The sequence below is a fragment of the Camelus dromedarius genome, chromosome 7 (assembly GCF_036321535.1).
Source record: "Camelus dromedarius isolate mCamDro1 chromosome 7, mCamDro1.pat, whole genome shotgun sequence".
In the NCBI taxonomy this organism is placed as follows: domain Eukaryota; kingdom Metazoa; phylum Chordata; class Mammalia; order Artiodactyla; family Camelidae; genus Camelus; species Camelus dromedarius.
In genome coordinates this window covers 16,534,753-16,559,229 of record NC_087442.1, presented here as the reverse complement: position 1 = coordinate 16,559,229, position 24,477 = coordinate 16,534,753, and the positions used below count along the sequence as shown (strand labels likewise).

At 39.6% G+C, this 24,477-nt stretch overlaps 1 long non-coding RNA gene across 3 annotated transcripts in view; it reads right to left on the bottom strand.

Annotated features, from left to right (window-relative positions):
• The window catches only part of LOC105085403 (uncharacterized), a 56,909-nt gene extending 32,616 nt beyond the window's left edge, over positions 1 to 24,293 (bottom strand). For 2 of the 3 annotated variants that reach the window (XR_010381763.1, XR_010381762.1), the window contains exons 1-3: positions 24,146 to 24,293; positions 5,789 to 5,823; positions 1,939 to 2,099 (exon numbers count right to left, since the gene is read on the bottom strand). This is a non-coding gene — a long non-coding RNA (uncharacterized LOC105085403). The remainder of the gene's footprint in view (positions 1 to 1,938; positions 2,100 to 5,788; positions 5,824 to 24,145) is intronic. The other variant, XR_010381764.1, reaches the window with a different exon arrangement.
• Positions 24,294 to 24,477: the final 184 nt, after the last annotated feature.

The window sequence follows — 24,477 nt, the reverse complement described above, 5'->3', positions numbered from 1 at the left end:
TTCCTTCCATGAGATGAAATGGGCAATGTCACCCCCAGGACTGCCAAGCTTCTGAACATGAGGGAGGGAGGGAGGTTCTTCCTATTTTGGATTAGAATTTAGCCAAGGCTTTCCAGAATTAGCCACTGAAGAAGCACATTGAGCCATCTTCCCTGCATCTGGTCACTGCAGAAAGCTAAAATGTTTACAGTGGATGGTGTTCAATGTGATGTTATCACTTCATGGTCTATCCAAATGCCTCCTTCCATCACATTTGGTTTGGAGTTTTATGTATTTGAAAATATTCAGAATGAATCCTTAGTTATAAGAGAAAAACAGACTGTGCTCTAAGCTTGTATGTGAGTATGTGCTATAGAAAAGATGAAAACATCCAAGTGAACAGAAACTGAGGGCATAAATACAAGAGGAAGGTTTGGGTGAGTATGTGTGTTCCCATGGGAACCTACAGCTGCTGCCAACAACACCATGGAAAAGGCTACAGACTCTTCCTATGATTCAGGCTAAAAACAAATTTGTAAAGAAGTCAAAATACACATGAATCATCTCCTCTTTCATTCACCACAATCATTACTCTCAAGTCAAAAGCTGCCTAAGTCATAAGGAAAACCAGCCAGTTGTGATAACCAGAGATGTTTTCAGTAAATAATCTCCCCACCAAGAAACTCCAACAGCTTCTAACATCCACCACATAACATCTAAATTCCTTCACCTATTGAGACCCTCATAATCTGGCACTACAATCTCCATCCCACCTAATTTGTGATCACTTCCCCCTTTTGGTCAAGATGGTCTTTTCATTACCCCTACATACTACCCCATATATCATGTTCATTCATATCTCCAAACTTTACTCACACTGTCTCCCAGTGCATTTTCCTTTTTCTTTATCTAGTCAAGCCAATTTATTCTTCAAGTCCTGTCCAGTATCATCTAATCTGTGCGGTTTGTCATGACTGCAAATCATACTGGTATCTCTTCTCTGAATTTCTACTCTGTTACTAAACAGTTAGAATCCCAAGCTAATGTTTCTTTTGAAATCAATCCATCATTTATGAACACTTATTGGGTTTACACACTGTGCAGGGAGAATAATGGACATTTCTTGCTGATCTTCTAGCTGTTTTCTTTGCTGGGTTCACCATTTTAAACAATTCTTTTCCTCTCAAAGATGACCAAGATAACTAAGGACTTTTTGCTCCTCCTTAAATTCTGTACAAGGGAATCACTTTCCCCCGGCTCCTTGGACTAAGAAAGAATTGGTGGATACTAAACTGGCGAGAGCTACTGGAATCTTCAACTCAACCCCTTCCAAACCGAATAAACCTCAGTTAAAGTTCAAATCAGTCACTAATTAAGGAAAGTCTGTGCAGATAAGGAAGCATTCCTTTGGACACTTTGACTACTCTTTGGATATCCAGATTGTGGAATCAGTAACAGGCATCTTCAGTGGTATGTGTTGATTCTCACCCCAGAATTCAGAATGAGAGTAATTCCTTTGGGATCTGACCCTCACAGGAAAACAAAAACAAAAACAAAAACAAAAAAACCCCAAAGTGAACAAGGCTAGATTCAGGTCCCAAGTCTGGCAATCTCAGTTTAGTCATGAACGGATATTAGACTCTCTATAACAATAACTTTTGCCTGATGTCTGAAACCTCAAAATGCCTCTATTTCTAGAGCAATATCATCTCTTTATTAAGAAACTTTCTAGATGACAAGAAATTTAGCCTGATATTTGTAAAAGTCACTTTAGTTCACTTGTGATGAATGAGAGGAAAATGGAAACAAAAAATTCTTCTCTCTTTAATTGAATAAGCAGCAGCCTGCCTTTGAATGACTTTTTTGTAGTTTACCCACTGTGGTAGATTATTGTCAAAAGTGCTTACACCTTCTCCCTTTCACCTCCATGAAGGGAATATCTTTCTCCCACATCCTGACCTTGGGTTTGGCGATGTGACTTGCTTTAGCAGATGTGACATAAACAGGGTCCTGAAATATGTTTGAGTGAGCTTGCCTCTTGCACCTCTGTCATCGCCATGAGAAGAGCCATGTCTTGACTGGTCACCTGTCCAAGGAGGGTGAAGGGCCGCCCAGCTGACCTGCAGGTTGTGAGATTAAATGATTGTGATTTTAAGGTACTGAGTTTGGGGGCGGTTTGTTACACAGACTTTTGGGAGCAACAACTAGCTGATATACATATGAATAGCTCCACAAAAGACCAGATTTTCCCAAGTTCTGTTTCAGTTCCCAGAAAATACCCATTCTTGACTGTAAAATATACAAATATATTTTCCTATGAGCATCTAGTTCAAATGGTACAGTGTGCTTCAGACAAACACTTCTATTTTCCTTTTAAAAAAATTTCTGACATCATGTTTTCCTCTGAGTGTTGGGAGTGCCCTGAGAGAAATATGACGCCTCTATGTGCCCAAGTACTTACTTGATTCCAGGCTCAGAGAAATGACTGTGATCCCTAAGTCTGTCACTGTGGCATGGACTGCTAAAAACTTGAAGGTAGGAGGCTCTATTAGCTGGGGGCTCAGCAAGAAATAGAGAGCATACTCAGCTTTGTTGTGTAGAGGCTTTTTGACAAAGGAACTATTTATAGAAATATACGCAGAGTTAGAGGAGCCAGTGAGGGATATAGGGATGTTGAGACCCCTGGAGACCAGGGGCTGCAGGAAGCTGTTGCAGTCCCCGGCCTGAACAGCAGGGGGAGACAACCCTATTGCTAGGGCCTGGTTGAGAACTAGAGTCAGGGGGACTGCCCCAACATAAATGTAGTTTTGGTGATGAGGCCACTGATAGAACCACGGTGAAGCAGAGAGTGACTAGTAAGGAATAAACACCCTGGCATCTCTCTTCTCCCACAATCTGGTCTTCTGCTGGTGCCTCCCACTGGCCAGAGGGTGACAGTCCTTAGAGGCCAGCCTCCCAAGACAAAGAACATAGCAGAGGAGAACAGAGAATGGATCTGGGGAAAATCAAAGAATAACCAGAACAGATGTTTATTAACACTTGCCCCAGTTTCCTCAGGAAAGAAAGCATGGGCGGGGGGAGGATGAAAAAGGTATTATTTTTATAAGGATATTGGTTACAGGAAATATACAAAGTCTTTCGTTGTGAACTGATGAGCAAAAAGATGGAGAATTAGAGAATCTGTTACTGGACCAGTAGGTATCTTTGCATTGCACTACGCTGACCTCAAGGATTTCGCTAAAAGCATCATGAGACAAATCTGTGCACTAGGTTTCTCTTCTTCTTCTACATATAAACCATAGAGTATATTTAATTTAATTAAACATGAACCTAGAATAAGATTCTGTCCTTATCAAGTAGCAATTATGTTGTTTTTTTTTTTTTAAGAACAATGAAATTAATATTAAGTTACCTGGAAGACAGTTATTTGGAGGGAGCTATGGAACTAAGCTTCAGGGTTGAATCTCTGGATTTGGGATTGGGATTTAAGAAGAAATATTTTAATGGACAGGAAAACAAAATATAGCTTGGTACTAGAAGACTTCTAGCATCTTGAGCTGTGGGACCCTGACATTGTTTCAATTTTGTGATACTCTTCTGATTCTTGATCTACAAAAATATCAAGTGGAGCTATTTACCAAACTTATCAACCCATGGCATATCCATAAACCCAAACTTGCCAGAATATTTTTGTTGTGTTAATATTTTTGGAGGAGGAGAGTGTGGAGGGCAAAGAACGCTGAGGACTCTTGGGTCCACACACACACGTACATGCCAATACACCAGCATCAGCCACTTCTCTTTCTTCAGCAAAATTACCCTTGGCTTTTCATTTTGCTCCCCAAAATGGGCAAAGGTGAGTAAAACCAAAACATCAACACAATACATTAAGAATATCTTTTATTTTACATAGAAGTATCCTAATGTGCTGGGAAATAATATTATACATTATATCACTTTGCTTTGAGAAAGCAAGTAGCTGATTATCCATCTGATCTCGAATATGTGAGATGCACTTCCTTGGTTTTGTGGTTCTTCCTTAAACTTGATCTTTGCCTGAGAAGAATTCTAACAATAATACTTCAGGGATAACAGCAGGTAAGACCAAAGGAAGTGAATTCCAGGTCTTAGGATTGCTGGATGTGAAGTGAAGCATTTAGAGTGTCAGAAGATTTGTTAACAATATGTTCCTCCTAATATTAGTGAGTTTGCTTGATATTAAACTAGCCTAGACTAGGTTTCTCCAGAACAGACCCTGAGACTAGGACTGAGGCTGGTTTATTTGGAAGGCGATCTCAGGACGCACTGATGGCTTGGGGAGGGGTGGGGAACGACAGTGAGCCAGGCATGGGAAGGAAGCCAGGAGAGGATGCATTCCCGAGTACATTACTGCTGTTACTGCTGTGGGGAGCTGGGGCTCATTTCAACTGTGCAACCCTGGGAGGTGGTGTAGAGCATCCCTGAGAATTGTCCCACCTAAAGGATGAGAAAGAGAATTTGGCTACTAACTTCCACCTGTCATTAGTTTGGGGGCTGTTCCCAGAGATGTTGACTCCTTGGCACTTCCAGTCAGCCTGACACCCAGCATGCTCCTGTGGCCATTGACAACTCTCAGGCTAAGGGATACAGGCATTGGCGATAGAAAGCCGTCAGTGTGTATCTTAGTGTTTGGTGCCAAGGGGAATGGTGCGCCAAAAGCATCTACTTCAGAGGCATAACTGATTACAAACATACTACTGAGCTTCCTCCTTAACAGGAGAAAACCAGAAGGCTAGCAACCAAGATGGCAAGATATGGAAAGTATCACTAATCTTTGTGACAGCAGCCCTATTTTCTTCCCACAGAGGATCTTTGCATGCTTCTCCTCAACCCCCAGGCAGTCACTGAAGGTCAGGTTAAGGGAGGCTTGAGAAAATTTCTCCTTATCTTCTTAGAAGACATTGGAAACAGGTCAGGGGAGGAGCTTTACAGAGCACAGGCAGCAAGAGAATGCTGTGCCTTTCTAGTTAATGGAAACTTAGCGTCTATATTCCAAGAAAATAATATTTCTTTCTCCTGCTGTAAATTTTAGTCATTCTAATTCTCTACAGGCTTGAAAACCACAGGATTATCCCTTCAAAGGGAAATATTGAAGCTGAGGTGCTTACTGTTCAATAAAATTTCCACATAGTACTCTCCTCTCAGACATGATGGTATGCCCCAGTCTCCACTTAAGTCCCAGTCTTACAAGCTTTTTTACCTCTTAACATCAAGTTCAAGGAGTAACTAAGACTTGGGCTGTTTGTAGTTACTAAATTGGGAAATGGGGGGACGGGTGGTGCAGGAAAGGAGAGTTTCCCCTGCCCTAACGTTCCAGGGCACTCAAAAAAAGACAATGGTTGGTGCTGATTCTAGAAAACTCATTCTCATGTAGGTTTTAGGCTGATTTCCTTCTCTCTCAGCTTCACTGGAGGGAGGATTCCTTTCAATAGTGGAAAAGAACAAGATAGGGAGTAAGTAGTTAACTAGGCAAGGGTGGTAGTAAGTGTTTTGGGCAAGGGAACCGCATGTGAAAACACATTAGGCCCAAGTAATAAGCACGTGAGAACGTGCTCAACAGCTTTAGTTACTAAGGAAATGCAAATTAATACTACATTGAGATACTACTTTACACTCATAGAACAGCTAAAATTGAAGACTGACACTATCAAATACTGATACGAATGTGGAACAATTAGAAGTCATATATATTGCTGATGGGAGTGTAAAACCGTATAACCACTTGGGCAAAGAGTGTGGAGGTTTCTTATAAAGTTAAACACATACTTACCTTATGATCCAGTAACTGCAGTCCCAGGTAATTATCTAAGATAAGGGAAAATATATGTTAACAAATCATGTGACTTGTACAAAGAATTTTCATAGCAGCTTTACTCACAATAGCCCTAAACTGAAAACAATCAAAAAGGCCATCAACGAGAGGACGGGTAAACAGGTTGTGGTATATTACCACCTGGCAAGAAAAAAGGATGAATTAGTGTACTGATACATGCAACAGCACGACTGAATCTCACAAACATAATGCTGAGAAAAGAAGCTAGACACAAAAGGGTATATAAAAGTCATATGTTTCAGTTTGTATGATGTTCTAGAATAAGCAAAGCTAATCTAAGGTGAAAAAAAAAAATCCGTGGTTGCTTCTGGGAGGCTGGGGGGCCACCTGGGAAGGGAGGAGGACTCTCTCTCGTAAGATGGAAAGGTGTAGGTACCCAGGCGTACCTCTGTCAAAACTGTTCAGTTTAGACTTGTGTGTTTCAATGTATGTAAAGCTTACCTTAAAAGCTGTAAACATAATGATAATCAAATGGAGGGCATATGGGGAGTGGATGGTATAGATGAAACAAGAGTGGTAGAATAGTAATAGCTGAAGTTGAGTGATGAGTGAGTGTGGTTTATTACACTATTCTATTTATCTATGTTTGAAATTTTCCACAGAAAATGAGTTAAAAAAAAAAAGACAATAAGCAAGTATCATCAAAAGGTTTTCAGGAAACTAAAAATAGTTCAGTATGGCTGGAGTGGAGAGTGTCTTTTCCACTCTTTCATTTCCTAGGAATCTTCCCAGACAGTGGTGGACTGAAGATACCAAATCTCTTAGTCACACTTCATCCCAAGGCATGGTCAGTTACAATGACTAGCTAACATAAACAAATAATTATGCTGGGAAACACAGACATCTATAGCTCATGTGTAAACATCGCTTACAAAGACTGTTCCCTGAGGTACCTTACAGCAATTGGAACAAGAATTTAAACATGAGCCATTTAGCTACCATGGAATATGGACATGTTTACTGGTACAAGCTCAGACCAGTTTAATCCCTTCTTAACTTGGTAATGTTCCTGAAGTTGCAGTAACTAAACCACACCACACCCAATCAAACACTAATTTAAATTTTTAAAAATTAAAAAAAAATTAATTTAAAACATTTAAAATTTTTAACTTAAAAAATTATCTTCTAAATTTTAAAATTATGTCTGAAAATAAAAATATGTTCAATAAATCATCAATTCTCATCACTTTCTATTTGAAAAGATTAATGCCAATGCTGTGGGTGTTTCCTAAGGGCCTACATTAAATTTCCTTCATCTTGATGCAATGCATCTGTGTATGTACATGTGTTTAAGTGTGTGAAATCAGGGGTCTCTGTAACCTTGTTAGAGTGAATTACAGATTTTTTAGGAAAAATGTAAAGTTCCCTTTAATTTTACAGATAAGGGAAACAAAACCAGGAGAAATGAAGGGAGTTGCCCAAGGTAACAAGGGGTAAGACCATCACTCAGATCTTCTGATTTCTTCAAATTGGGGTACACAACTCTGCAATGTGCATGAATATGAAATGCCTACCATTAGCTACATCCATACTGAATAACTCAAGAGAATTTTATCTTGGCAATTCAGAGAATACTGTTTCCAGTGCACCAATAGAAATGTTTTGCCCCGTGGAACAGGGTGATAGCTCAAAAAATTTTTGAAAATCCTGCCAATTCACCACTTGGAGATGCTTGTGGACACAGCATTAGCGTGGACACTGAACTGCTCAGACCCTTCTGTTTATTTTCTCTTCTTAACCCACATCTTTATTTGGGTGCCACCACCTGCTCTTCACACCAGTTTCTTCAAGTGGTGGGTTACAGTCCATTAGTGGATCTTGAAACCAACTTAATGGGACACAATCAGCATTTTAAAATTGGAATTCAATTGATTAGAAAACTTCAGCATATAACACCCAGGGCAAGTATTATTTTGTGAAATTTTCGTTTCAGTCATACACATATGTGTGCACACTGGGTGACAACGTAAACATTTTCTAACTGTGGATTACAGTCAAAATCATTTGAAAGTCCGTGGCTCTCAGGGTCTCACAGGGATTTTAAAATGCTTTAACTCTGATCACCCCTTTCTCAACTCACATGTTTGTTGTGTATTACTTTTACTTCATGTTTGGAATAACACAAATAATCATTTATCATAATATGTAATATCTGGATTTATCCACGTTTGCTAAATTTCTTTATATCTGTGAACTTTTTTTTTATTATGGTAAAACTTACATAAAATTCACAGTTTCAACCACTTTCCAGTGTACATTCTACGGTATTTAGTGCATTCACAACAATCTGCAACCATCACCACTATCTGGTTCCAGAACATTTTCATTACTCCAAAAGGAAAATCCACACCAATTAAGCAGTTACTCTCCATTCCTTCTTCTCCCCAGCCTCTGGCAGCCAGTAATCTGCTGTCTCTATGGATTTGCCTACTTTGGATATTTCAAATGGAATCATATAATATGTGACCTTTTGTGTCTGACCTCTTTCACTTGGCATGTGTTTGAGTCAGTCATGTTGTAGCAAGTATCAGTACTTAATTCCTTTTTTGTGGGTGCATAATATTTCATTGTGTAAGTATACCAGATCTATTTATCCATCATCCATTGATGGACATTTGGGTTGTTTTTACCTTTTGGCTATTGTGAATAGTGCTACTATGAACATTTGTGTACAAGTATCTGTTTGAATGCTTGTTTTCAGTTTTGGGGGTTATATACCTAGAAGTGGAATTAGTGGGTCATATGGTAAGTCTATGTTTAACTTTTTGAAGAACCACCAAACTTTTTTGCACAGTGGCTGTGATGCAGGAAAACGGATGTGGGGCGTAAGGAGGGTCGTGTCTTAGGTCTCGGTTGAGCCCCTGGTATGTGCCCCAACAAATGTGAGTCCTTGGCTTCGCGCAGGAAAGAATTCAAGTGCGAGCCACTGTTGAGTAAAGGTAGATTTATTTATACAGATACATACTGCATAGAGTGTAAGGCAAGAGAAAGGCAAGGAAAGAGCTGTGGGAATTGGGTGCTCAGATTAAAGTAAAAGTAGGTACACATTCCATAGACAAGAGTGCAGGCCATCTCCAAAAAGGAAGGAGCAAAAAAGGCCACTAGGCATAGTGTTGCCAGTTTTTATGGGCTCAGTAGCTTCACACGCCTACAGGTGGGATCATTCCAACTGCCCTGGGGAAGGGGCTGGGATTCCCAGGGATTGTCTCTATGTATTATAGTCTGAACACTTCCTTCAGATTTAATTCTCTCTTCAACTGCATATTTTCTGCTGTATAATTCATCTACTGAATTATTAATTTCAATAATATACTTTATTTATAAAAATGTTCTAATTGATTTTTTTCAAATATGCCTGGTATTTTTATTAGATCTCTATTTTGATCTTTTTCAGTTTTTATTCCATCTTTAATTTCTTAAAACTTCTGATGCATAATTATTTTAAATTCTCTGATAATTTCAATATCTAAATTCTCAGGAATTTAAATATGATGTTATTGTGTTCTCCTGACTTCCATTTATGGTATGCTATAAAGTTTCTTATTATATTCAATTGTATTTAATCTTTGCAAATCAGAAAGACTCAACTGGGGATTTGTATTTGTTTCTTTGTGGATCTGGGGGTACTGCTGATCTGAAACCACTTTGGTCCCCTTCAAAGATCCTGGTTTAATAAGAGAGTCTCACTGTCCACTTTGCAGAAAGCCCAAGGTTTAATCTTCTAGTCCCAGTGCTGGTACTGACATTTGTCCCCCAAAGCAATCCTAGCCTTTTCATTTGTTTAAGCTGTGCATCATTCCAGATTTACTAGTTTTCGTTTTTGGTACATGAGATATCACTTATTTCTTGTATGTCAGCAATGTGTTAAAATTATATTTGAAATTTATCCAGATTCTAGTCATATTGTAGTGGAAGAGTCATTCTACCTAGTCCATCATAATCCAAGCTCTGAAAAGCACAAGAAATAGCTTAATCTCTATCAATTGAAGGGTGTTAACACTGGAAGGAAAAAGAAGTGGTAAGTAAATAATAAGCCATGTTGATGTGTTGAGTAACAGGATTTAGTTTCTTGGACCATGATTCTACCATGTGTCTTTTTCTGGGGATTAGGAAGAGGAAAATCAGACTAAATGAAGAAAAGTTAGTTATAAATGGGGCCAAAATGGCTTGAACCAAGTTCACCCTACAAAGGGAAAAAGAAAAATGTCATCTTGTAACTGACTACTTAAAAATAACTCATATTTTCATGGAATATGTTTCTTGAGAATAAGGATCATATTTCTCCCATAGTACCCAGGGCTCCAACATAGGATAAGTACTTATGTATTTTTTGGGATCTAAAACGGCTATGTTAAAAAGATCTTTAAAGATTATATAGTTTAACATCTTAAATTTCAGACAAATAACTTGGATTACAGTTTTAAGCAATTTGTCCTGAGGTCACGCAGCTAGCATAATAGACTGTGGGAGTAAACCCAACATCTCCTAGCTCCAGGTCATGCTTGTGTATTACACCACACTAGATCACGGAATTGAGTCAATGTGAATTGTTCAAGTGTGTGGCACTGCATACCAAGAAGAAGGGGGAAAATGCTCTCTTTGAACTAATTGTTTTTCTTCTTTCCCTTTTACAGAACTGATGACTTCATACATAAGCTTGGACTTCATACATAAGCTTGTTTGCTGAAAGCAGCACATATTTTCTATGAATATAAATCCTTTATTGTGTATTTAAAAAATAATTTGCACCATTAGGACAATTTTTTTTTTTTTGGTAAAAGTTCAACTCCTAACATCAGTGGTTAAGGATGGATACTGCCAAAAAGTAAGCAAGAAATAAGAGTTTTAGTTAGAGATCTGGAAACAGGTGATTTTTGCTTGAGAATGAAAGTGTCTCAGACAGAGACATAAATAGCAAAGGTGAAGAGGGAAAGAGAGGTGTGAAGTGGGTCAGGTTGGAATCTATTCTAAAAGATGGATATGCTTAGCTGATTTGGGGCGTGAGGTTTGAAAGGGTGAAGACTCAATGTACACTGTCTTTTGTCTACTTTTCTACCTCCCTTCAGGGTGAGGCTGAGTAGAATTGGATTGAAGTTTCCTTAGTGATTTGTTTAGTGAAAGGTTGCCACATGGTCAAGGGTTTGCTTGTAGCACTGTGAACTCCCATTTGACCAAATGGGTGCTCAGTTTTTTTACACAATGCTAGGAATAACATGTACAAGGCACCTTAATTTCCTTCTCCCAGAGGTGGGCTATGGAGGCGGGTTGTGGAGGATGTATAGGATGGATGTAGCTGGGCTGAGTAGACCAGGGACCCCTGAAGGACAGGTGTGTGTATATATAGGTGAGAAGAGCTAGAGATGTAAGTAACATAGTGACAACTCTAGTAAAATCACAGATTTATTTGTGAAGTTGGCTGGTGACGAGGAGTCTCATCAGCCCAGAGAGTATACCTGTGATATGTGAAGCTCTCTAAGGAGAGCTCAGTCAATCAACAGACATTTGTTAGATGCTGAGTGGGGGCTTTGGCTGCAGACGGTCCTCAGGAGGAAATCTGCCCGTGTCACTCATTTGATGACCGTGGGTCATTTACTTCAATTCTCTGAGAGTCTATATTCTCATCTGTAAAATGGAGACAATGGGACATATCTCTCTGGGTTGTTATGAGAATTAATGGGATAATGAAAATAAAGAAGTTAGAACAGAGCCTGGCACATAGTAAGGTGTAGTAGCCTGCATCTTATAGTGATTATTATTGAATTTGTTGAAACTGAGGCCCGATCACACCAACCCCTCCCCATGTGCTTTCTCCTCCAACCCCCAGAGAGCCCATCGACGTTGCCCTTCCCTAGTGAGAAACGTCCTTAGGTTCTGCAGCCTGAGACCTCAGAAGTGCTCTGGTTAAGCCACTCTTCCATGAATTTTGTCAGAAGAGCAAACCAACTTTTTTGAAAGGCATAAGCAGGATATCTGCTTTCCTCCTGATTTGTTAGTTCAGCAAGGAGTGAGCTGGATAGAAGTTAAATAGTCACTGAATGTGAAATTATATATAAATGTTGAACTACACGAGGTTTCTGGCATTAAGAAGCAAGGTAATTTGAGGTATTAACTTTCCTTTTCTTTTATATTTTAGAATGCTTTATTACTTCTTTGAAGTTCTATTCTATAAATATTTCATTTTTTGGTAACACTGTGAAGTACATTTTTTCTATTTAACTGGTGTGAAAACAGGCTCTAAGAAGTTTATTGACTCATTCAAAGCCAAATGCATATTTGGTGTCAGAATCTGAACAACCACCCGAATCATAAGACATTGTGTCCAGGAATGCTCTTTTGTTTCTTTCTTTCCCTCCCTCCATCCTTCCCTTTCTATATCCTTCCCTCCCATCTTTTCTTCCTTTCTTTTCTTCTTTCCCTTTATCTTCTTCTTCCCCTCCTCCAGCTCCTCCCTCCTTTTCTTCTTCTTCATTATGCAGTATTTCACACATACATATGTCTGATCTAAATAAAATGAATGCCCACTAATTCACCATTTGGCTTAAGAAATATGATAACTATCAATACTTCTGAAACCCCTCGCATTTCTTTCCCTACCTGTAATTACTATCCTGGATTCTGGAGTTGTTGTCACCTTTTCTGTCTAGTTTTATCATCTTATCACTTATGCATTCCTATAAATAGCTACATTGCTCTATTTTGCATGTTGATGAACTTTCTGTAAATGAAATCATACTGTCTGTATTCTTTTTTGCTCAATATCATGCATCTGAGATTCATTCATGTTGATGTGTTCAGCTGTAGCTCATTTTCACTGCTTTAAAGTATTCAGTTTTATGAATATACCAGACTTTATTCATCTGTTCTCCTATTGATGGGCATTGGGGTTATTTTCATTTTGTGCTATTCCAAACAAAGCTGCATGCAACTCTTGTTGCACATGTTCAAGGGTTTTTCCAATGAAATTACTGACTCATGGAATGTACTTCCCTACGCTTTAGGAGCTAATGCCAAATTGTTTTCCAAACTGACTGTACCAATTCCCAGAAGCATATGAATTCCAGTTACTCCTCATTTTCATCAATTTGAAATTGTCAGAAATTTTAGCCAATTTCATACCTTGTGCTCAGATCTTGGATTCTAAACACTACTAATAAAAGGAACCAGAGTTCCCTGGAGAAATAGGTGATTCCAGGGCCAAGGAAGGTAATACATGCAAGATAAGCCTAGAACATCTTTTGCCAGAAAGTAAGAACATGCCCCTAAAACAAAACACAGAGGCCAACCCAAAGTAGTTCCTAAGTGCCAGAGCTGGAACAATTTGAGCAGCAAGATAAATAATTACAGTGTTAGATTTTAATCCATAAATATAATAAATATCTATGCGCCCATACTGATAAAAATAAACAATTAAATCAATAAATGGTAGAGATGGGACACTTCTTCCTTATGGTAGAATCTGAATTAATAAATGTAAAAGGAAAGATACAAATATAAAATCACCATGAAATACCACAATAATAATAGTTGCAGAAAAGTTCCATTAATAGATGATAAAATTAGTGGGTAAAAGTTTGAGGAGAGATAAAGTTTGCATGATTTCAAAAGATCTCCCCCACCATACTTATTAATTACAAAGGGAAAGACGTAATTTTACAGTGGAGAAACTTGGCAGAAATTGCCTTAACCAAGTGATCAAGGTTAACACTGTCAATAGTAAGACACATCAACATCATGAGCCCTGTGATATGATGCAGCGAGGAGAACATGACATTTCATGGTATTCTCACCTAACACTCAGAACCTCAGTTCAATCATGAAAAAACATCAGGCCAACTCACATTGAGAGACACTTGACAAAATAATCTATACTCTTCAAGAATATCAAGGTCACGAAGGACAAGGAAAGGCTAAGGGGCCACCACAGACCACAGCTAAATAAAGTGTGAGATCCTAGATAAGATCCTGGGATAGAAAAGGATGTTAGTGGAAGATTAGTGGCAAAATTTTAATGAGGTCTTCAGTTTAGCTAGCAGTGAGACAGGAGGGAAGGGGGCAGGGCACAACCATTAAAAGAATGACACAGCCATTGAGGATGGCAATAAACTGGTTAGAACCAACTCAGCCCAAAGATAGTGGAGGGTTTGACTTCCAGTGGATCTTGAGCCTCATTATATGCGCACTGTAACGTATTAGCATGCTAAATGACACACCTACAATCCCTACTTCTTCCCCAAAACAGTTGGAATAATCCTCCCACTTGTTAGCACATGAAATTATCAGGCTCATAAAAACTAACCACCCCCACACCTCGTGGCTGCTTTCCCTTCTGAGTGAGAGGGCTCACTGTCTATGGAGTGTGTATTTCCCTGAATAAATCTACGTTCCCTTAACTGGGGCTCATTCTTGAATTCTTTCCTGTGTGAGACAAGAATGTACTCTCCGGTGACAGTGGTACTGTACCAATGTTAATCTCTTGGTTCTGACTATTGTAGTATGCTTCTGTCAGATGTTAACATTAGGGGAAGCTGAGGGAAGGATATGTGAAATTCTGCACTATTCTGGCAACTTTCCTATTCGTCTAAATTTAGTTCAACATAAAGTTTTCAAAACAGTTTTTCACCAATCCAAAGTTGTAGAATTGGTAACTAAGTATGGAAAGAAATAGATAGGTGTCATAAGCGTAGAAAGCAGAATACAGCTGTATGCTATAAAGTTGTTGGATAATGTGGTTCAAGTATGAGGCAACAGCAAGCTTCAGACAGACCTAGACAGACCATCCACCCAGACAGGCAGCTCGAGACCCAGAGGTCTAACACGCCCGCAGGGCAGTGGCTTTACAGATAAGATCACTCACGAATTTTCTCTCTGAAACAAGACAATTCCAAAGGAGGGTGAGGCTAGATGCACTCAAAGCTTACTCCTGTACTCACTAATTAGATAAACTCTTCCCATTCCCCTGAAGATAAGTGAAAAGGTTAAAAAGATGCCAGCTGTGTTACACCAACACATTTCCTTCCACGTGGAAAGGAGTATAAAGCACTGGGCATAATAAGTGTTTCCTGCAGTCCTCACCTATAAAACTTTATTGGCCGGTGTTTGTTTCTTTTTGGCAGGGGAAGATTTTATACTACAGATTCCATTCCTTTACTGATTATACAGTTCAGATCCTCTGTTTCTTCCTGAGTCAATTTTAGTAAGTTACATAGTTTTCATTTACTTTTTCACTTCACCTATATTTTCTTCAAATGTACTGTCATAGAAAACCACCTCCACTGTCCCCTCTCTGGAAGCAAGGGTGGTCTTCTGGGCCCTGGGGCATCTTCTTCTCTTTTGCCACCTACAACGATGGCTATTCAAGCTGTGTCAAGCTGTGGCTTGACCTCATAGACAGGAAGAAAGCCTCTAGTGAGGGAGAAGATTGGAGAAGTGGGAGCTTCCAGCACCTGGGGACTCTCCTTAAACCCTCCTGAACCAGATTCTCGTGAACACACACGGGTAGAGACTGAAGAGCACCACCTCAGCTCCCACTTCAAGAGAGGAAAGAGGAAGAGAAAGGGGAATAGGGGGAGGCGATGCTGCAGCAGCAGCTATCTAGGCGTTCAGAAGAAAGGTCCGAGAAAAACAAGAAAAAAATTTCCAAGAGAAAACTCAAAGGACAATGACTCTCACTTCTAAAATGCTAGTGATGGAGATGCAAATGGAAAGCCAAGAGAGCCAAGGAAAAAAGAAGAAGAAGAAATGTGACTAAAGGAATAAAAGAAAACAATCTAAGGAGAATAGGAAAGGGGACAGCTCTAAAAATTCCCAATGAGAGTCTCTGAAAGGTCCCTTTCAAAGCCTGAAAACCTTCAGGTTTACCTTAGAACCATGGCCATGTTCTGTTACCTGGCAAAGTTGCAGATGTGGCTAAATATAGAAACATTGGGAAACCTGTCCCACAAAGATGGAGAAAGAAATGTATCATTTAAATGGTCAGGTTATATAATGAGTTGTATGGTCAAATCAAGGCCATGTGATGGTGAAAAGAGAACCAGATACACAGAACTGAAGCAAAGAGAGCCTTGTATCCTTTAAAAAAGAAGACAGGAAAGAGAAAGAACAAAATTCTGACTAAAGGGAAGGATGACAAATAAAGACTTTACAGTTGTTCAGTAGATATTTTAACAACAATAAAAAATGAGAAAGACGCACGTGTGCAGACACACACATACACACAATATGAAAAAGCCTTACAGTGCTACTGCATTTTTATTTAATTCTGTCAGTCTTTCTAGAAAAAGTTACTAATTGACATAACTTTAGCAGGTTCCTTGGATCATTTTAGATGGACTGACCATAATAACTTTGTTTCAAAACTGAAATCAGGAATAAAAGCCTAATTGTATTATGGAAGGTGACATAAAGTGTCCCCAAGAAACTTAGATCTCATGCCATGGGACGGTGCTATCAGGTCCACATAATGCCCCCACTTCCACTCCCTGATGAACTTGTGAAAAATGATCACTCTTTTACTGAATGTTATGAATGAAGTGATATAAAAAATATAGGAGATCACTATTAACAAAAAAGGTTTTGCTGAATAAAGAAAATCTAATATTTAAAAGTTGATACACATAATCCAATGTGTAGTCCATCTTAGAAATTATTATATTTTGATTCTAGACCCTACTCCAACACAACTCATCTCAAAAAAAAAAAAAAAAACCAAATGAAAAAGTAAACTAACCCAAAGACTTGACTACATGAAAAGTTCTAAAGTAAATATGGCAGAATGTTAAGATGTGTTAAAACTGTGTGTTGGCTGCCCAGTGTTCATATATTATTCTTTAATTTCTGTACATTTGAAATATTACATAATTTAAAAATCCTGAAAAATGAACAAAAGAATGATTAAGGGTTAGTTAAGTGAAGAAAGTAATACACACAATGCAGGCGGAAAGAACAGCATGTGCAAAGGCACAGAGAAATACCACTGGAAGTGTAGGTAACATTGTGCTCAGCTAGCAAAGGAAGAAGAGAAATAGAGAGTAACTGTTCGGGTGGGTGGGTGGGGTGAACATCAGAGTCAAGTTCTACTGAAAGGAAGTCAGAAGAAGCTACAGCTGCTCCCAAACCCTTTGAAAGACACAGCAAAGAGAGGTGTCTGGTGATCAGCACAAACACTCATTAAGCACCCCAGGGAGAGTAACTATTTCACACTGAGTGTGATAATGTAGCAGGCACTTTACATACACCATCCCATTTAATCTTCCCAACAACCCCGATAACCATATCATTATTCCTATTTTACACGAGGTTAACTAACTTGATCAAGACCACACAGCTAGTATACTGCAGAGCCAGGAATTTGTCCACATTTGTCTGTTTCTAAAGTCAATGTTCTTGCAAAAAAAAAAAAAAGTTTTCTTGAAGTAGAGTTTATATACCACAAAATTCATCCATTTTTAGCATAGACTTCAAATGAGTTTTAGCAAGTTTAATACAATTGTGCAGCTATTACCACAATCCAGTTTTGGATTTTGACTGGAATTCTACTCATTTCTTAACACTGCCCAGACTTCACCTCTTCCATTATATATATAAATGTCTTGCATCCCTGCCAAATTCTTCTCACCCTCAGCCCCTCCCCTACACACGCTTAAAAACTCCCCCTCCCCCCATCCACTAAAACACCCTGTGAATACTCAATCCTTGCACTTGCAGTCATATTTACTGGACTGTAATTAATAGTCCGTGAGTTGGTCTCTCTCTTACTGGGCCATGCTCTTGCTCCTGGTACGCTTTATGGTAGGCACTAAAGATACTGTTAATTCTTTCTTCAAAACTTCAAAATGGAAGTTTAAGAACTTCTTAATACAAGTGCTTAATCATTTAGTAGACGTTCAGTGGATAACTGGCTACTTTCTGGTTTGATTTGCTGCTTGAAACCAGATCCTGTGCATTTCTGAAGGTTTGACTCATTTTCTCATTCTTCCTTTTCCTTTGTGTGTGTCTGTGTGTCTGCTCTTCTTTCTCCCCCATTTTTAGAGAAGGTAGAGATGCAACAAAGCATAATGAAATATGTATGGAATACATACATATATTTGCTAAAGTTACCCTTTTTGGTTAAAAAAATTTTAACTAATATTTTGTTAAAAGTTGGTCTGTTATTAATATTTTGCCTGATATAGCTGGGTTTGGATCTGAGAACACAGGTTCTTTCCTACTGGCCCTAGAAATAATTTTCACCAGTAGGGAAGTTTTAGCAAGCTATAGATGCCTGGCCTTTACATACTTCCTTAAAGTTTCAAAGGTGAAGAAATGTAGGTCACCTGGCATTGCATTCAGCTGTCATTGAACGATCATGGATCACAACCACCTGAATTTCAGCATGTCACCTCACCAAGAATCATCAAGCTTTGGAGCTTCTGCCATCACTCATCTTCTAAGTCATTACTATGAGGTATAAAATAGCCTTTCTTGTTAATTTTTACATCCTGTGGCTGCCAACACGTGATTTACCTATTCCTCTTATCTGACACCTCCCAGAGAGATGATAGCAAAGATAAGTTAGGCTCCTTAACTGGCACAGGGAGACCAAAACTCAGGTGCTGGTACTCACTGATGGTTATAGATCAGTAACAAATGATATATTCTCATTATTCTTTACTTGAAAACTCACTGGTAAATGAAGGCAGTCAAACTATTTTCTCTATTTAATAAGGATTCTGTGAGGATTTAAATGGGGAATATAAAGAACTTCGTCTCACTCGTGTTGGAGTCACAGATTGAAGGTAAAGTAGCTTCTGTCATTTAGGTACAAAATAGTACCCAGAAGTAGCTAGAAATGATAGCTTTCAAAGCTACTAGAGAGCATTGTGGTAAAAAATCCTGGGACCTCAGGTAGCCTCCAAAATGTTTATAGCACAAGGAAAGGATATTTTACATAATGGCTTAGTTTAGGAGCTAAAAATGATTTCATCTCTAAATAGATTGTCTTTTGTTTGCTGTTGTGATTTTTTAAATACTACTTTAGATTTCTTTAATTTTTCCCCCTTGTGTATTTTTTTAAACCCCTTAGGCTTCATGTTAACTCACTAGCATCTGTGGCCTGGCACTTGTTTTGACTAAGTAATCGTATGTCTTTTCCTACATAGTGCAGGCCCTGAAGCCTTATCTGTTAGGACCAGCCTTTCGCTGCCCTAGGAGGGCCTCCCAGTTGCTTGTTGTATCTGTTTTTCTCCACAAGAAAACAAGAGAAAATTAGCAAGGTTGATTTCACTTTACACATAAAAAATTATATTGGGCCCTTAATCTATTGTTGAGACTTTTTAAAGTTAAAATGTATTGAGCTCTTTCCATGAGTTAACTTATTTCAATGACACAACTTTATGAGGTAGGCACCCTTACTATGGACCATTATACAACAGGAGAAAGAAGGTAAGGGTGTTAAAAAAAACCTTGCCCAAGATCATGCGGTTAGCACGGAGTAGAGCCAGGACTGGAGCCCAGGCAGACGGGTCCCGAGGCCCACACTCTCACCCCCTGCACTACCTCCAAATCACGTGTTCCGCCTGCTGGATAACTACGAGTCCCCCAGGAACACACTTCCATTAGAGATTCAGCCTGGGAATTAGGAAAATTGAATCCCTGTACTGTACTTTAACTACTTGGGAGGGAAGAACATTCGAGGTAGAGAAAATGCTTGTGCGAAGGCCTAACAGCCATCGGGAAGTGGAAAGCAGGCGGCTGTTAGGGGCAGTGGGAAGGCACTGCAGCGCTGCAAGCTGGGGGAAGGAGGGGATTAGCTGTACCATGATCACAAAGATACTATACCGATATCACGTTGGCTGCCTAAAAGAGAGCAAAAGTGGATTCAGGAAGATTTGTTAGGAGGCTACTGAGAAAATCCAGGTAAGAGGTGGGTAGCTTGGGCTAGGGTGTGGGTATACTGTGTGTGTATGTGGTGGGGGGGGAGGGAAGGGGGGATGGAGGCTGGAAAAAAGGTATCTTCTTGATTGAAACTGAGTCTGACTAGATTATGTATAGAGGCTTTAACAAAACATTCCAGAAACTTACTTACAAGTAAGTGTTACTGCCTTCCAAGTGTCATACTGGGAAGTTACACCCCCATTTTAATGATGTTTCATGGCCCTAAATAATTCTGGAAAGCCTTTTTTAGAGCTTCCTTCAGAATAGTTTACAACCGAACCAGAAAAATGGGCTTATTGCTCTCTCTATAGGCATACTTCCTAAATCCCAAAAGCTAAGGAACTATCTGTAATGTTAAGTTGTTGTAGGGTTTATACTAACTTCCTTTTATGAGTTTGACCTTCCAACGTATACAGTGAGATCACTTCTGTAAGAAAACAAGCAAGTATGTGGGGAGGAAGAAAGCTAAGTCATCGGATTCTTCATCAAGGAATGAGGACATATTCTTTTGACAAAGAACAAGCCAACTCGGGAAATCCAGAGGCAGAAGAAATTCTTGGACAGTCAGGAGAGATTTTTTTTTTTAACAGACAGCCAATAAATCTTAGGGGACACAACAAATTTCTCACAGAAAAAAAAAAAGGAATGAAGTTATATCCACCAGTTTTTAAGAGCAGTGGGAAGCATGGTGGGGAGAGGTCAGGATTCTCTCTCTGAGCCCTACTTTTCTCATCTGTAAAATGGAGACACATACACCAGGAGTTTCGTGGGGTTTTATTAATGGAGCTCTGACTTTCAGCACCTGCTCCAATTTCTCTTGCCTCACACCTTTTCTTCGGGTTAAAGAACAGGAAACTCTAGAGGGAGCAAGGGTGAAGGGGCAACCCTCCAGGAGCTTTCAGGCTTCCCTGACTTCAGCTTTCTTAGCTCTGCAGTGCCAAGGCACAGAGAAGAGAATGCTCGGCTGCTTTCTCAGCCTCTCTGAGGAGGGCTGGGGCCAGTAGTCGGGCCTTTGGTTCAACAGACATTCCCAGAGCATCCTGTCATTTAAGGAAAGCAGCAGCCCATTTAAGTCCCTGAATCTTCTCGAGAAATGGAAGCAAACTCAACGCCTCAGAGCTGGAGACTGGTTGAACTGTGAGACATAATACCTAAAGGCACAGTCACATAATGGAACTGTAATTGAAGAACAACATTAAATGACATGTTCATAATAAATGGGGAGATGTTCACAATAAATTAAGTAAACACTGCCACGAAACAGTGTATATGCTATGGGTTCCTGTCTTTTTTAAATAATTGATTTATAGGGAAGAAAATAGAAGGAAATAAAAATTGTTAACAATAAATTCTGAGTGGTAGGATTACGGATGTTTTAAATTTTTTTTCTAAGCCTCATACACTAAACAATATTTTTAATATAAAGTATAATATGTAAATACGATATAGCATTTGAAAAACAACTCTACGGGTCAAAAATTGACTGCTTTCTTCACTACCACAGGAAAACAAGCATTTAAAAAAAGGTAGTTTTTTTCCTGAGCAGCTGGATAAAGAATTTGTAAAAGGAAAAAGTGCCTCTTTTGACTTTCTGCAAGTTTCCTCCTCTTTTCCTTCGTCCTACACTTTAAAGGGTTTTTTTTTAATCCTCCCTCCCCAGAATTGAAAGTGGAAAAAATCAACCTGGTTCAGTGTTGCCACGTACAGGAGGGAAATTTCATATAGTTCAGGCTTCCCAATACTAGAGGCTCCTGGCCCTAGAGTGGGTCTGTACCTTCTTCAGCATTCACATCCTGACAGTCACCTCTGTGAGTGGCAGCAAGATAACTAAGGAAATTCCTGTCCTATACTCTCTTCAGGAGGCCAGGTCTCCACCTGAGCAGAGAGCAGGAAAGGGGAGGAAAGTACAAGGCCCAGACTTTCTTGACGTTCTCAAAACAAGAGTACCTGTAAGTAGTTAAAACACTTTACATCTATTAGTACTGCAGTTGTTAAGAATAACTACCACTTCCTGAACACATTCCATGTGTCAGGTACATACTTCATCATCTCATTTAATTTTCACAATGGCCACTTAGCGATTATCCCTGTTTCACAGATAAAGATGCAAGCTGAGGTCAAACGACATGTCGAAGTTCCCAGTGCAAGAAAGGGGCAGATGCAAGGCACTTCAGAGATTGCAAAACTATTTCATAATGGCATCCGTCTTTCTTTGCACTTCTCTGAGATGAGCATTCTATGCTTTAACTTGTGAAATGAAGGGACAGATGGCTTTAAAGTCCCTTCTGAGGTTCTGATCCCTAACAGCATTTCTGGTTTTTGGTTTTAGGGTAGAAGGGTTGTATACTTAACAGGTCAATGGTGGAAGCCAAATATGGGCCTACTACACTAGATTATGGGCAGCAGATTTTTAACCAGGCCCTGAAGAAGGTAGGGTGTGGTGGCAGACTAGATACTAGCAGCAAACAACCACATCATGATGTTAAGACTGTTAAGACAAGGAGACAGTCCTGCACGTGAGATATGGGACAATCTAATTATGGAGTTTGCTGGAGAGAAGGAGGGAGCCAAGACATAATAGCCTAGGTCCATAGATGATGTTTTGATGCTTGATGGGCCATCTCAACCCTACTTGCAAAGGCTAGGGACTCTGTGTAAACAGCTGTGAAATTACTTTGGCCCAGTATATATGCTATCATAAAATTGTATTTTATTCAAGTCTTGAATAAGACAATCTGCTACTAATCCTTAAAGTATTAGTGTTAACAAAGGTGTTAATACTGACTTTTTTATATACTCACATAACAGAAAGACAACATGGCTGTAACATTCTCTGGCATTTTCACTTCTTATTTGGATGAAAGTGGGACTACGCCAAAAGTTGTCTGAAGGAGTGAACTAAGACACTGAGTTATTTTCATACTATTCATACTGTTTGCTGTATCAGAATTAAATTCTCATTATTGGTCTTAATGGAAGTAACATTTCAAATTAGTCATCTTGATTTTTTCTTTAATCTTGCTTTTTTGGGGGGGTGGGGGCTGGTGGGGAGGAGGCAGCAGAAAGGGAAGCCTTTTCCCAGAGTTATGCATTAGCAACCTTGATGCTTGTCCAGGCTCTGCCCTCAACCAGCTAAGTAATTCTTTATAAATCTCTTAAATTTCAGATTCTTCACCTGTACAGTAAGATTCTAAAAGGTAGGTGATGCTTGGTGTTGTTAATGTTCTATGTGACAAGCTAGTGCTCCATGGGTATCCATAACTACAGTAAAACTAAATCCAATGAGCCCTTAAGCCCAGAGTAAGTATCCCTAAATGTCAAATGCTCTAAGACTCTGACCCTTGTGAATGACAATCTTTATCCTCCAGAGTATGGATGGTGAGCACTCTAAGCAGGGAGCTTTGATGTCACACTGTAGTAGAAAAGCTTTCCCCTCACTCTGTCCTCATCTGGTACAGAGAAAAGGACGTAGATAAATGTATATGATTTGGAAGCTCCCTCCTCCAGTTACTGATCTAAACTCTAGTTAATCATGTACAAGCTGGATTCAACAATCACTAGATGGGGCCTATCAACCTGCTGGAATCTGTCAGGCCTTGGATTTGTGATCTCCCAGAATGAAGGGTCTGCTCTTTGAGATCCTAGGAGGAATTGTTACACTCTAAGAAGGATAAATGAGATATAGAACTCACTGCAGATGCTTAGGTCTTAACATATTCAATGCATAGTGTGTCACAGAATTAAAAATGTGGAAATTATCTTTTCAAACTTTACGTTTATTCTGAGGACCTGCTTGGCGGTCACATACTAACTGGAATTATTATGAGGATGAAATAGGAAAACTTTGAAAGAGGACACTAAACACTATGTAGGACAGCTTCTTGAAATCAAGAAGGGGAATTTCCCATGTGGTCAGGCAAACGTACCATTCCTTATCGTCTTTCTCGCCCACCCAAAAGTTCTGACACTAATGCTTCAAAGCCTTGTGTGGTAGTTCAAGCCTACACAGAAGCTTATTGGGTCCCGTGCCAAGAAGCTTCGGGTATTTTCAGAGGTTTCTCTCGCTCAGTAATTGCGGCTTCCAAATTTATAACTCATTTCATTCCATCCTCCCTTCATCTGTCCTATAAACTTCAGGTGCATTCCGCGCAGCTCTCTTCTTCCCCTAACCAAAACAGTGTCAGGGAATTGCCTAAGGGGAATCCCTATAAAAGTACTGAGAGAGGGGGCGAGTTGCTGCCCATAAATAGGGCACTTTAAAGGCTTTCGCTTTAATCACCGTTTAAGACTTAAAACCACGAGGAAAGCGGGAGCCTTCCTCTGAGAGGAGTGCCCACCTTCAACCCCAAGTTGCAGCTTCCCAAGAGTAAAGGAAGGCGTCACCTCATCACTTCCAAGATTCCGCCGACACTTCTCTACATTGGCAGGTATTTCCTTGACGACGCAAGAAGCTTTCCAGCACCTCAACCACCTCAGAGCTCCTAAGGTTTTCCTATCGCCCGGGCGACGCTCCCAGCTTTGTTTCCCTACTTCCCTCAGGCCCAAGCCCGCCCACAAGCGTCAAAGCTAGTTCCTCACTGGTCCGAAAGTGTGCTCATTTCCCCAGCGAGCCAATCAGAGCCTCACTTTCTACTCCGGGGTTTGGAAAACGGAAAAGACCTCGACCTGTTCCTGGGACTAGGGCGGGGCCGTGAATGAATGACAGCTCGACCATT